Source organism: Vulpes lagopus, chromosome 2 (genome assembly GCF_018345385.1).
Source record: "Vulpes lagopus strain Blue_001 chromosome 2, ASM1834538v1, whole genome shotgun sequence".
Lineage (NCBI taxonomy): Eukaryota > Metazoa > Chordata > Mammalia > Carnivora > Canidae > Vulpes > Vulpes lagopus.
Genome location: NC_054825.1, coordinates 17,897,858 through 17,911,065, shown reverse-complemented (window position 1 = coordinate 17,911,065; position 13,208 = coordinate 17,897,858). Strand labels below are relative to the sequence as shown.

Sequence of the window (13,208 nt, the reverse complement as noted above, 5' to 3'; positions counted from 1 at the left end):
TTTTTTTTTTCTTGCTTTCTTCCAGAAAGCAAGAGGCCATCTATAAATCTCCTGAGTTTGCAGAGCAAGAGGCCATAATCCCAGAGGTCTGGGAAATTAATAATCTGGTAAAAGGGTTCTCCTACTGGATCAACCTCAAAGCCAGACAGTCCATTCCTTGAGCATTCACTTACTCATCCATCTGTCCACTTCACAAGAGTATTTTACCTGAGGATATAGTAAGAACAAGACAGATTAAACATGGCCTTCAGGGAGCTTATATTTGGAGGACATAGGGGAGGGTAGACAGAAATAGGAAAAAAGATAACACATCAATAAATACTTTCAGAAAATGGGCACATGCTACAATTAATATGAAACAGAGTCTGGCTCTAGAGAGTCACAAGGGAACAGAGTGAGTAGTGAGAAAGGGTCTTTCAGGAGGTGACGTTTGAATTTAATTTGGGAGGAGACTGGAATGACAAGGAGAAGGAAGCCACAAGAAGCTAAAGTATGGTGTAGGGAGGCAACAGCAGAGATGAGAGCAATAAAAGCATAGGCTCTCAGAGGCTGTAGGGAGGAGGACCAGTGGCCATCATCAGGCTGTTTGGTGAGCCAGAGCAAAGGGTGGCATGCAGCCATCCAGTCATCAGCAACTATGTTCCAATCTTGCTGGATGGGAACATAGAGGATTTGATGAAAAGCTTCTTATTTTCTAGAAGCTTCCAGGCTAGGGCCAGAGCCAAAAACAATAGCTAACACAATTATGGAAGAAATCTGGGCCAAGTTGTATGGTGCTGATTCTACAGAAAGGTATTTGAGGAAAGCAAGATCACTGGAGCGGAAACATTTAGAGGCTTTCGTGGGGGAGGAGTGGGCCAGACCTCAGAGAGGGAAGGATCGTACCAGGATGGCTAAGCTTTCACTGCACACACTCACTCCTCCCACTGCAAACATCTCAAGCCACTCTCCCACAAACCTTGGTCTCAAAAACCTTCTCAAACTATCATTCCAGGAAAATGGCTCTAGAGAAGCAGAGTTAGCATAAGAGGAGAAATCTCAGCCTGAGCCAGAGACCATAGGTCAGGGAAATCGGCAGGTGAAAATGCCTCCCAAATAGAGAGGCCTAAAGATCAATTAGGAGTTACCTAAGAGAAGCTGGCAAAGGTGATGGTTCTGGACATAAGAACAGCAGGTACAAATGGTGGGAGGTAGAGAGAGTGTGGGGCAAGTGACTCCATGTGGCCAGTTATAAAGGGCAGGCAGGATTATCATGGGGGATGGTGAAAGCCATGGGGAGAACTTGGGTTTAGGGGAAGGATAGGAGGCTATTGCAGGAACCCAGGGGACTACACTAGGGTGGTATCCAGGGGAACGAAGATAGGTGGGTGGCTTGAAGGCAATTAGGACATGCAATTTCTCCAAACTGGTGATCCAATGAAGGGTTAGAGAAGGGCGCCAAGGATAGAGTCCTGCTTCCTCACATGAGTTCCCAGATCCCCCTACTGACAAGGGAGAGATAAAAACCAACAAGCTCAGCTAAGCTGTGCATCCAGACCCTAAATACCCACAGGAAGCAATCAATGCCAGAAGCTTTGCCAAAAGATGTCTACATCTTCCCTGAGAACTTGACACCCCAGATGTGCAGCTGTCCCTCTCTTCTGCTTTAGGTCTCAGGCAAGTTTGTACACAAAGACTTTTCCATCCAGAGCCTCTCACTTGTAATAGCGCTAAGTGCTGAGCCGTAGCCCAACCTTTGAAAACCACTTGATATTCTAATTTGCTGGTGTCCCATCTTTGCAAAAGATAATCCAGAGGCTCAGAAAGAGAGGAAATATTATTCAAGGCTACACAGCAAGATGGAGGTGAGTGGAGAATTAGAGCCCAAAAATCCCTCTGTGTTCGAGCCCTCAATGCTCAGGCCCTGGACAGAAATAACACCAGGCCACTGCCCACCTTAGCATATTTATACACCTTCCCAGTGCTGGGTCAGCACCTCTGGCCAAGCCCCTTCCTGGCTATAAGCAAATGTTATCAGAGCCTGGCCTGGAGTGATAGAGGGTTGGGCCAGGATCCATCTCATCTGTGTGTACCCCAGGGCCTCCGGACTCTACTTCCCCCTTCCCTGACTAGATTTTAGTAACTAAAAGAAGGTAGAGTGGGGTGTGTTCAGATTCTGAAATATGACATTTGTATAGCACCTCACTCCGTGGGAGCTGTGAGGTGACGTGGCACTGCTGAATCTCAGCATTCACCTACACACCTACTGCATGCAGACACTGTCATCGGCACTGTGCACTTGTTGCCTGGATATACTTCTGTTGCGGCCTCTGATAAGCAATCTATACAGAACAATAAAAAAGATCTTTTTTAAATAAATTTATTTTTTATTGGTGTTCAATTTGCCAACATACAGAATAACACCCAGTGCTCATCCCGTCAAGTGCCCCCCCTCAGTGCCCGTCACCCATTCACCCCCAACCCCCACCCTCCTCCCCTTCCACCACCCCTAGTTCATTTCCCAGAGTTAGGAGTCTTTATGTTCTGTCTCCCTTTCTGATATTTCCCACACATTTCTTCTCCCTTCCCTTATATTCCCTTTCACTATTATTTATATTCCCCAAATGAATGAGAACATACACTGTTTGTCCTTCTCTGATTGACTTACTTCACTCAGCATAATACCCTCCAGTTCCATCCACGTCGAAGCAAATGGTGGGTATTTGTCATTTCTAATGGCTGAGTAATATTCCATTGTATACATAAACCACATCTTCTTTATCCATTCATCTTTCGATGGACACCGAGGTTTGATTTCTCTTGAACTCTAGGATGGCTGGTACCCTCAAGTGGGGCATGCAGAGTCAAAGGAGTTTCATTTCTGTGCAACAGTGAGAGACATCTGGAGATCTGAGGGCAGGAGAGGGGGCAGGAAAATGGGAGTTTCAGAGGCTAGGAGCACCCAAGATGGAAATTTCCCAGGGATTGGCCCAGAAGGCAGACAGTGAGTGGGATGAGCTGGACAATATAGGCTGTCCCCATCCCCCACATCACCATTCACTCATTTATTCACTCATTTGTTCACTCATTCATCCAACAATCATTTATGAGACACCTTCTCAAGTGTTTTGAGTGATAGGTACAATGACAAGTGAACAAAGTGAGTCAGACAAATATCAAACAATTTCACTCATATGGGGAATTTAAGAAATAAAACAAGTGAATAAACAAAGGGAAAAAAGAGATGAACAAAAAAACCCTGCTCTTAAATCCAGAGAAGAAACTGATGGTGACCAGAGGGAAGGCGGGTAGAGTGAGATAGATGAAGGGGATCAAGAATGCACTTGTCATGATGAGCACTGAGGAACATACAGAATTGCTGAATCACTACATTGTACACCTGAAGCTAACGTAATACTGCTCATTACACTCGAAGAAAAATTTTATTAATCAATATTTTTAAAATAAAAGGTTCTGGGTGCTGGGACTATAATAGCAAAGTTAAAATCTGTTCATATGCAGCTGTTACTGGGGTGGGGGAGAGGGTCTGTGAAGAAGGACATAGAATGTTTGTAGTGATATTCATGTGAACACCCAAGTGTGGGAAGAAGACACAGGGAGGGAGTGGTGTGTGAGAGGAGATCGGGCATGGTGCTCGGGAGGCCAGAAAAGGCTCCAAGAAGCAGAGGAGTTTTCATCAAAGACTAAGGGAAATGAGGGAGGTCAGGCTGCTGATACCTGGGACAAGAGCAATGTGCCTGTCAGTCTCCAAGTCTGAGGAATACCCCCCACCACCACCGTTACCACCCCCAGAGTGACCTTGCCAAAACACAGCTCCACCCATGCTTCACAATTTTGTTAAAAAACAAATTCAACCGATCAGCCAACCAAGAAACAAAACAGTCTTCCCCATTCCTCCTCCATTCAATAAGAATTTTTATGCCGGAAAGATCCATCCACCCATGTGGCTCTAAACCCCATTTATAGATAAATTCACTGTCTCCCCATGTGTGAGTAGTTTTCTATTTGCAGAGTCTGGGGACTGATGAATAGCTACTGGACTTCAGTCACACTTTTCACTGAACAGCATGTCTTATTCATCAGTACAGCATCACCATGTGCTTCAGAAATAGCACCCATGGGAGCTGCAATGTGACTCGTGCACATGGTCCATTGACTTGCAGGGAACCTCATAGGCCCCAGGGCTGGTGGCCCACAGAAATTGCTGATGAAGGTCAAAATGAAAATGTTATTGAGCAACAAATTGAAGCCAAAGGAAGATTAGGTGAATTTCCCAAGGCCACACCATGAGAGGTAAGACAGAGATTTCTTGAACCCTCATCTTCTAATAACCAGTGTATCATTCTTTACTGCAAAAGATACTCAAGACTCTCCCATCTGGCCAGACCCACCTCCTCAGACTTATATGGTATCACCTCCCAACAAGCAACAATATGCCTGATAAAATGGATCACTCATACCATAAGCCCCGTGGTAGAGAGATTAATGGCCTCCAAAGTAGTCTCTGTCCTCTCTGGGCACCAATCCCATTCATGAGGGCTTCACCCTCACAACCAATCTCCTTCCAAAGGCCTCTCCTCCTAATACCATCAAGTGGGGGTTAGGATTTCAACATGAATTTTGAGGGAACACAGATATTCATCTCACGAAATCTGTTCTCCCAGAGATAATAATTGAGTAACTCTTAGCATTTTTATATAGCTTTTCATGCAGGTATGTGCGTGTTATTTAAATTTGGAACCATACTATGAACAATGCTTTGCAACCTATTTTTTCACTAAACATTAAATTATAAGCATTTCCCCATGTAATTAATTATTCTGCAAAATTATGGTTTCTGTTAGTTTCATTGTTTTCATTGCAACGTATTTGTATAAATATAGGTAATATATTTAATACACATATAGATCTTCCTCCACTTATATTGGAGGAAGACTTACTTCCTCCACTACATCTTGATAGAACCACTGCAAGTTGCAAATATCATAAATTGAAATGCATTTAATATGTCTAACCTACCAAGGTTCATAGCTTAGCCTAGCCTATCTTAAATGTGCTCAGAACACTTACATTAGCCACAGTTAGGCAAAATCATCTAATACAAAGCCTATTTTATAATAAATTCTTAAATGTCTCATGTAATTTACTGAAGACTGTACTGAAAGTGAAGAACAGAATGTACTGAAAGTGAAGAACATACTACATACCACTAGCCTGGGAAAAGATCGAAATTTGAAGTACAGTTTCTACTGCATGCATATTACTTTCACAGCATTGTGAAGTCAATAAATCATAAGTCGAACCATTTTAGTTGGGGACCATCTGTATATTCAGACAAAGCATATATATATTTTTTCAATTGTGCAGTTGCGTATACATTTAAATATATGTACCTGTGCATATGTGATTTACTAAACAATATTATTAAAATTTTATTTCTAGGGAGACCAGGGTGGCTCAGGGGTTGAGGGTCTGCCTTTGGCTCAGGGCATGATCCCAGGGTCTGGGATCAAGTACCACATCAGGCTCCTTGTGGGTAGCCTGCTTCTCCGCCTTTGTGTCTCTGCCTCTCTCTCTCTCTCTCTCTCTGTATGTGTCTCTCATGAATAAATAAATAAAACCATTTTTAAAAAATAAAATTTTATTTCTAATTTTTCACTATTGCAAAAAATAGCTCATTTTTACTGTGTTAAATGCTTTCTAAAGATTATTTCATTAAGTCTCACAATAATGCCATGAGGTGGGTATTACTATCATCACCATTCTACAGACAAGGAAATAGAAGCAGAGAGAAATAAGTAATTTGCCCAAAGTCACAGAGCTAGTAAGAGATAGAACACAGACTCAGGCACCTTCCTAACCACTATGAAATCTGGCTGAGTTTCAGTTTCTTTCTCATAAAAGGACACTGGCCTACTAGTCAGTAAGGTCCCTTAACATTCCAGTTAACCCAGTCCATCACTAGGGAAGATACAGTGGTAAAAGCAGAGGCTTTGAAGCCAGGCTTATCTGAGCCCATAATCCCAGCTCTACTTACTCACCAACCTGAACTGTTAAACCTTAGGTCCTCATTTGAGAAGCAAGGATGAAGGAAGTCCTACTTTACAGGATTGCTCTGAGCATTTAATAAGATGATGCCTGCTAAGCACTTCAATGTTTCCCAACATGTAACACTTAGAAGTGTCTTTAGTTGGAGTATTTTTGCAGTTGGAACACTGACACTTTTGACAAAGGATGGAGACTTCCTTTATTCTAGAAGGTATAAATGAATCTAGGCAACTTTCCAGGAATGGAAATCTATTCAGATCACACCATAAAATTCTCACCCGAATTTTATCATTTAGTGGTTGGGACTTGGCAAAGGACTTCACTGGAAACTTCAAGCCAGATTTGATCATCAGCCCCTCCCCAGAAGACCAGATACTAGTGCGAGTGAGTTCTTTGCTCTTCTCAAGCCCAGGCTGGCCAGTCATGACCCTCCAGGACAACCTGACCCCTCCAGATGAGATACAGGATGAAGTCCTTGCAGAGGGTCCCAGAGGGGAGAGGAGCTCCTGTCTGGGGATGTGAGGGGCCAGCAGGCACCAAGCACAACCTATGTCTTGTTGAAGGTTTCCAGAACTACCCAGCCACAGTCTGCATTTCAGAACAAGAAGCTTTTATTTGGTTTTATTTCTAAGAGAAAGAGATTTACCATCCCAGGGAGGACACCAGCTTCCTCTGGAAAACCAGGGGTTTATCCAGGTGCCTCAAGATGGTATCATCCATAAGAACTGATAAAGGCATCACTCTTAACATCCAATGGATGTTAAAAAAAAATCCAATGGATGTTCCCACAAGACAACACACCTATTGCTGAACCAACTCACCAACATGCTGTTTTTGTCAATCACTTCGAATCTACCCAAAAATGTAGAAGCAGCCAGGATTATAGGAGGTTCTAAAACCAGCCAAGAGGAGACGTTCACTCTGGTTCATCGCCCCAACTTCTCCGCCACGCCCACCTCTCTACTGCTTTTACAAATCTGATAAAAATCCCATTTTCCTTGCTTCCAGTTTCTCATGTTTTCTTCCAACAGAGGAGGCTGTTTTAGAAGTTGGAAAATGGCCAGTTTTAATAAGAACCTCCCTTGCCCTCCCACCCACCTCTGAAAAGAGCTGTTCTGCTTGAAGCCAATGCAGACCCTTCTCCATTTTGGCCTCAAGAAAGAGAGGGGAGGGGTCAGCTGAGGTGAGACGAGGGAACAAGCCACATCTGTCAACATCTCCCTCAGGACCCTTCGTCTCTATCACCATCACCGCCTTTTGAGAGTGAAAGACTTTTTTTGGAAGGCAGTAGAAAGCAACAGAAAGCCTCTCGGAACAATGCTTTAACTGTTACAAGATCTCTCTAATAACATTAGGACAGGAGCCAGTTGATGCCAGAATGGAATGTTCCTTATGTTCTCACACATCCCCTCCTCCACATTTGCAGGAAAAAAAAAAAAGGCACCCTTCCTGTCCTCAGTCTACCTAACCTGAATAGAATGGATAGGTTAGGCTTGCAGAGAACCTAATTGTTTATCATGAAAACACTACAGCTGTTTTGTGTGTTTTGTATTTGTTGTTTGTTTCAGCTTACTGTTTGTTATAGCACTGACTCACAGACAGATAAACTTTTAAAAACAAACTAAAACACCTGCCCTCTTTGTAAAGTAATCAAACATTGACTCTGCAGAATATCTTCAGAGACCCTTCCTGCCAAACTCCTTGTTTTTCAAATGAGACACCTGAGTCTTGCTCCAGAGAACGTGACTTACTCCAGGTCAAATATGTTCACAGTGACCAGGAAAGGGAAGTGGCTCCTCACCAATTGTTGACAAGGCCAGGGCTGTGGCAATGACCTCAGCAAAGCCCAAGAATCCCCCATGCCCTCCACTGCCCTCAGAGAGAGTGAGTATTTTTAAAGAATTTATTTTGTATCTCTGAGAAAGCATTAAAAATTCAAAACTACATTGGATCCTTGGTTTTTTGTTTTTTGTTTTGTTTTGTTTTGTTTTTTTGCTGTGTAGTATTTATATTTTTAATTACAAACAGGAAGAGGGGAGACATGAGTGTTTAGGGCTTAGGGTCTCTATAATGTCTACTGCAGCCTTATTCTGCATCGCCTCCCCAAGTCCCCAGCTCATATATCAAAAAATCTGCCTCCTGTCCCCAAACATTCACATTCACCACCCACCTGGGCAGCATGATGACTTTCTGTGACATTTTTCCCTTTCAAGAGGCTGCATTTGATTCTCTCATTGACCTTTCAGCTCTGGAAAGTACTGGAAGCTGGAGGACTGTGAGGGAAGAGAAAGGTGCATGGATTTCCCCTAGTTGGTCTGAGTAGCAGGGCTTTAGAGTGAATTCTACACAGAGATAAATGAAAATGATGTCGGTATCACTGAATTCTGTTCTCCCATTGCACAAATGAGAGAGCTGAAACCCAAGGGAAGGACTCAAATCACCTGGAGGCAGTCCTGCATCAGTGCTGTGCCCACTTCATATCCCCAGCATTCGATTTTAATGTGTTTTTTAAAAATTTAATTTATTTATTAATGAGAGACACAGAGAGAGAGAGAGAGGCAGAGACACAGGCAGAGGAAGAAGCAGGCTCCACGCAGGGAGCCTGATGTGGGGCTTGATCCTGGGTCCCCAGAATCACACCCTGAGCTAAAGTTGGCACTGAACCACTGAGCCTCCCAGGCTGCCCTTTATTCCCAGCATTCGAATAGAATATCTGCTCCACTGACTCTAACATCTTTCGAAGGGTAAGTAACCCTTTAAAATAAATAACTGGAGTGAGGGCTAAGCAATGGCTCTGAGGTAGAAATTTAGGCTACCAAGAGAGACAGAAAGAGAGAGAGGGAGAGAGAAATTAAGAAGGCTAGTGGAGCCCCGCCAGTCATACTGTGATTGTGTTGGGTAGAGGCCAGAGGGGCCCTTCTGAAGTAAGCATGCTTGCCCAGATGCCCACCTCATTCCTTCTGAACCTACTAAAGTTGAGAGAGAAAGTTCCCCAACATGGTGTCGATACATAAAAGTCCTTCATCCAATGATGCTGGTAAGAATCAACAGGCCCTACCCCTCAGCCCATTCCTCCTCCCCCTCCCCTGGTGCTCTCTGAGGATTTCATATGGACAAAACCATCGGGTAATGAATGAGATGTGTTTCAGGGCCCTTTTGAAGGTTGTTGCACCCATTAGCTGGTTACACTCTGCCAAGTCACAGCCTATTGTACCTCTAGCCTGCTGATGAGCCCCATTGTCCAGGCCTCTCAGCCAGAGCTGTCTCTGAGACATCAAGGATGGGAGCCTTTGGGTTTGAACTCCCATGAAGACTGGATGGGGAGAAGAAGCAGAAGGAAGTGAAGGCAAGAGATTCTCCCCAAAATGGGGACAAGCTATTGGCTGACACTGGTTAGACACGACATATAAGAAAAATATCCCCTCCCTTAGGTGAAAACCAGACACCTCCTGGCATGAGCAAGAGTGAGAAAGGAGGGCTTCACAACACAACCCTCCGGATCCTAGCCCAGGTTCCCAATTCCTATGTCAGCCCCATCCCCCCACTCTTAGATCAGTCTTCCCCTTTTAACACAGTGTCTAGAAAGGTCAAAAAAGGATTCCCTGTAATCCTTTCAGTGCAGCTAAAAACAAGTAGCATTTTCACTTAAAAAGAAAACAACAAAAATGTAAGGAAAAACAAAACAGAAAGAATTCCAAAAAATACAGAGTAACTATCATCACATTATATACCAAAGTGCCCTGGTCTCCATAGAGGTCATGAAATGCTTTGCTGACAACCAAAATACATTCACCAAAGGATGCAAATGTCTCTCATGCATTTTTTTGCTCTCAATTCAATGCTCTTAGCAGATATCACTGTCCAAGTACAGCATTTTGACCAAATGGTGATGCACTGATCTTTTAGGGGGGATACAATTCAATTCATAAAAGATGTCTAACAAGTGCATCAAATCTAATAGGTTCAAAATCAAGCTCTGAATTCTCCTCAGTCTACTTTTCTTATGGTCTTCCCTCCATCCATCATTGGAAACTCTATTCTCATAATTTCAGAGTGAAAACCCTGGTATCACCCTAGAGTCCTCTCTGTCTTCCATGTCCTCCACTCTGTCCCTCCCTGCCTGCCCATGTAAGTGCTGATGAGACCAACCAGCATGGGGAGATTTAAACTTTCCCAGAAGATTGCAACCCAGATATCGCCTCCCACTCTACAATGCCATGTTCTAGGCAGAGCTTTAATTTGTTTTAATAGTGCTTTGGAAGAATCCATGTGTATGTTTCATCATTTATTATTTTTAAGTTATTGCTATTTTTCTTAAGGCAGAAGTCGCAAAGGAAAATGCATACAGGGTCCAGTTGGAATATGAATATGAGAAGCCCAAGCAGGTGGAAACATACACACAAATTGTGTCTGTGAATGGCAGGGACCGTGACAACTGGAGAGAATGTGACCTGTCAACTGCATATGGGAGCTAATCTACAACCACAGCTACCACTGTGCTGAAATGTAGGCACAGTATTGCCAGAGTTTGTCATTCTTCAGATTCAGCGAAAGGTGTTTGTCCAAGGTTACGTGATATCTCCCAATTTTTAAATGTTGACCCAAATTCACAAAATTCTCTGAGGGCCAAACAAGTCATGTGTCTGCTGTTTGAATTAGCCTGTGACCTGACCTGTCTATTCCTAACCTCTGATCTAAGGATATGCTCTTTTGTAAATAGTTACGTGCTATTGGGTGGGGGGCACGTGGGTAGCTCAGTTGGTTAAGCGTCTGACTCTTGGTTTTGGCTCAGGTCATGATCTTTTGGGTTGTGAGATTGAGCCCCACGGTGGGCTGTGTTCAGCAGGAGTCTGCTTGAAGTTTCTCTCCCTCTGCCCCTCCCTCACTTTCTCTCTCTCTAAAACAAATAAACAAACATTTTTTTTAAAAATAGTTAAGTGTTAAGTAAGTAGTGAGAAATGACCCAAAAAGAAAGGAAGGGGATGGGGAGCCATTACCAGCAGAGTAGAAATGCTTGAGTCACAGTTAGGAGGTGCTAATAATGGAGAGACCACAGTAAATCTGCTAAATAGGATGGAGAAAAAGGAATAAAACATGGAAGCACAAATTAAGGGGGATCACTGAGGGACCACCAATCCTGGGGATTTGATTTTATCCTGGAAATCATAAGGAGCCATTAAACACATTCAAGCAGAAGAGTGACACTTGACTGCAGAAAAATTTTACAAAATCTGGGCACCCCTAGAATCTCTTCTTCTGAAGTGTGGCGCTATCTCCTACCCTTTGATGAAACCAGCAGGCCGCCATCAAAGGAAGAGCTACGGAGGGCTGCGGCCCTTTTGTGGTACTGGGACAGGTGAAACCTGCGCCCAAATCAGCTTCAGAACTCACTGGCTTGGCTTTGTTCTTTTTTCCTAAAGCCACTTTCTTGTCATTCTCTCACTTACTATGTGTAAGCCGCCTCTAACAGGCCACCTCCAAGTGACTCAATATGAGTTCCAAAAGGCCTGGGACAATGAGGTTGGCTCCATGGGGGATGGCGCTATCAGCTCCCTTGAAATCACAGGCGTAGAAAAACAGGGATTACCCGGTAGGATCATGGTTTCAGTGTGTTCACAAAAGGAGGCCCTGGCATGAAGTCATAGGCTTGAGTTATGTGGAGGAGAGAATTCTGATTCCACTCAGGATAAGCTCAAATGCAGAGGGGAGAGGTCGACATTTGCATTTTTCCAGTGGCCATTTGATAGGAAACCTCTACTGAACCCAGATGAGAGATTCTGGGGGCCAGCTTATGGTCATATTGCTTTATCCCTACCCCCTTTTACCTGCTGGAAAAATAAGAGACTTTTGCTGTGGGTCACCCTCCCTGGATGGCAATGAGGCTGAATGAGGTGATTCTCTGAGTCACCAAATTCCACGTGGGAGAAGGTCAAGAAAGATGGATGAGAAACAGAATCTTGAATGGCCCTTCTTCCTCAGTGGTATAGGTATCAGGACTCCCTTGGCAGCCACTGCTGAATATTTGAGGTTTAAACTATTCACAAGTGATCCTGAAAGTCCAAGGAAAAATGAAAGGAAGAGGTTGGTAGAAGAAGGTAAGATCCTATGGAAATGTCTCTGCCTCCCCTCGAGTCATGCAAGCCACAGCTCAGGGCCACCACTCAAGGACCACCTCCACCTGCATAGCCAATAAATTGTAGTCAGCACAGCAGTCTAACCGGTGGCCTTTCCTCCAGCTAAAAACACCACGAGCCAGCCTCACTATTAGAAATGGCTGTCTCTTGTAGGACCTTGCATATGTGGGTGACCTTAGAGTATTGAAAATACACTCACAACTTCCACCTACCTCTCTATCAGACTCTCTGCTTAGAAGCAAGAAATTTTATATAAATGTAAATATATACATGTGTGCATACACGTGTGTGTATATATAATTGCAATTATGTACTTCAATGTACAGCTTCTAATTTTCAAATCATTTTTGACTGCCTCTCCTCTGATCTTCATCAGAACTTTTTAAGGAGCTTGGTGGAAATGAATGGCCAGGGAAGTGGGGCCATTTGGCCAAGGTTGCACAGGGAGCTAAGGGCAGGACCAGAACAGGGGCGGGGGTGGGGGGGGAGGGGGAATCTAAGTACTTCCCAAGCCCAAGCTTCTGTTCTCCAAGGGAAGACTGCATTGTGCTGTGGATATCTTGGAGTGTGCACAGAGCTGCAAATGGATTTCCTATCAAATCTAACCATCTTTTGGGTCCACTGGGAAGGATTGATTTCCATAGCTGTTTAATCCATCTGTAAGAGAGCAGAGCTAATTTCAAACCAGAAACCAAAGCGGTATAAATGGTCTGATGTAACCAGGAAGGGTCATAGGGCACAAAGCCATAGAACTATCCAGCAATTGCAATACTTGAAAAAGATTGCAGGCCTGGTTATGCGGCTTCCAAGTTGCTCAAAAATACTGGGCCACTCTTTGTTTTATTTTGCTAAAAAAAAAAAGAAAGAAAGAAAGAAAGAAAGAAAGAAAGAAAGAAAGATAGAAAGAAAGAGAAAAAAAAAAGTCACTGCACTAAATTCTCCCATAAAGATCTCACAGCTGTCTGTATATTCTGGATGGTCCCAGAAAATCAATACAGGTTTCCCCCACTATCTGAAAATAGAGCA

At 43.6% G+C, this 13,208-nt stretch overlaps 1 long non-coding RNA gene across 2 annotated transcripts in view; it reads right to left on the bottom strand.

The window, feature by feature from the left end:
* Positions 1-223: 223 nt before the first annotated feature.
* LOC121485620 overlaps positions 224-13,208 on the bottom strand; it is a 35,149-nt gene continuing 22,164 nt past the window's right edge. Inside the window, exons 2-4 of one of the 2 annotated variants that reach the window (XR_005986332.1) lie at positions 2,648-2,889; positions 2,181-2,321; positions 224-1,484 (exon numbers count right to left, since the gene is read on the bottom strand). This is a non-coding gene — a long non-coding RNA (uncharacterized LOC121485620). The remainder of the gene's footprint in view (positions 1,485-2,180; positions 2,322-2,647; positions 2,890-13,208) is intronic. The other variant, XR_005986331.1, reaches the window with a different exon arrangement.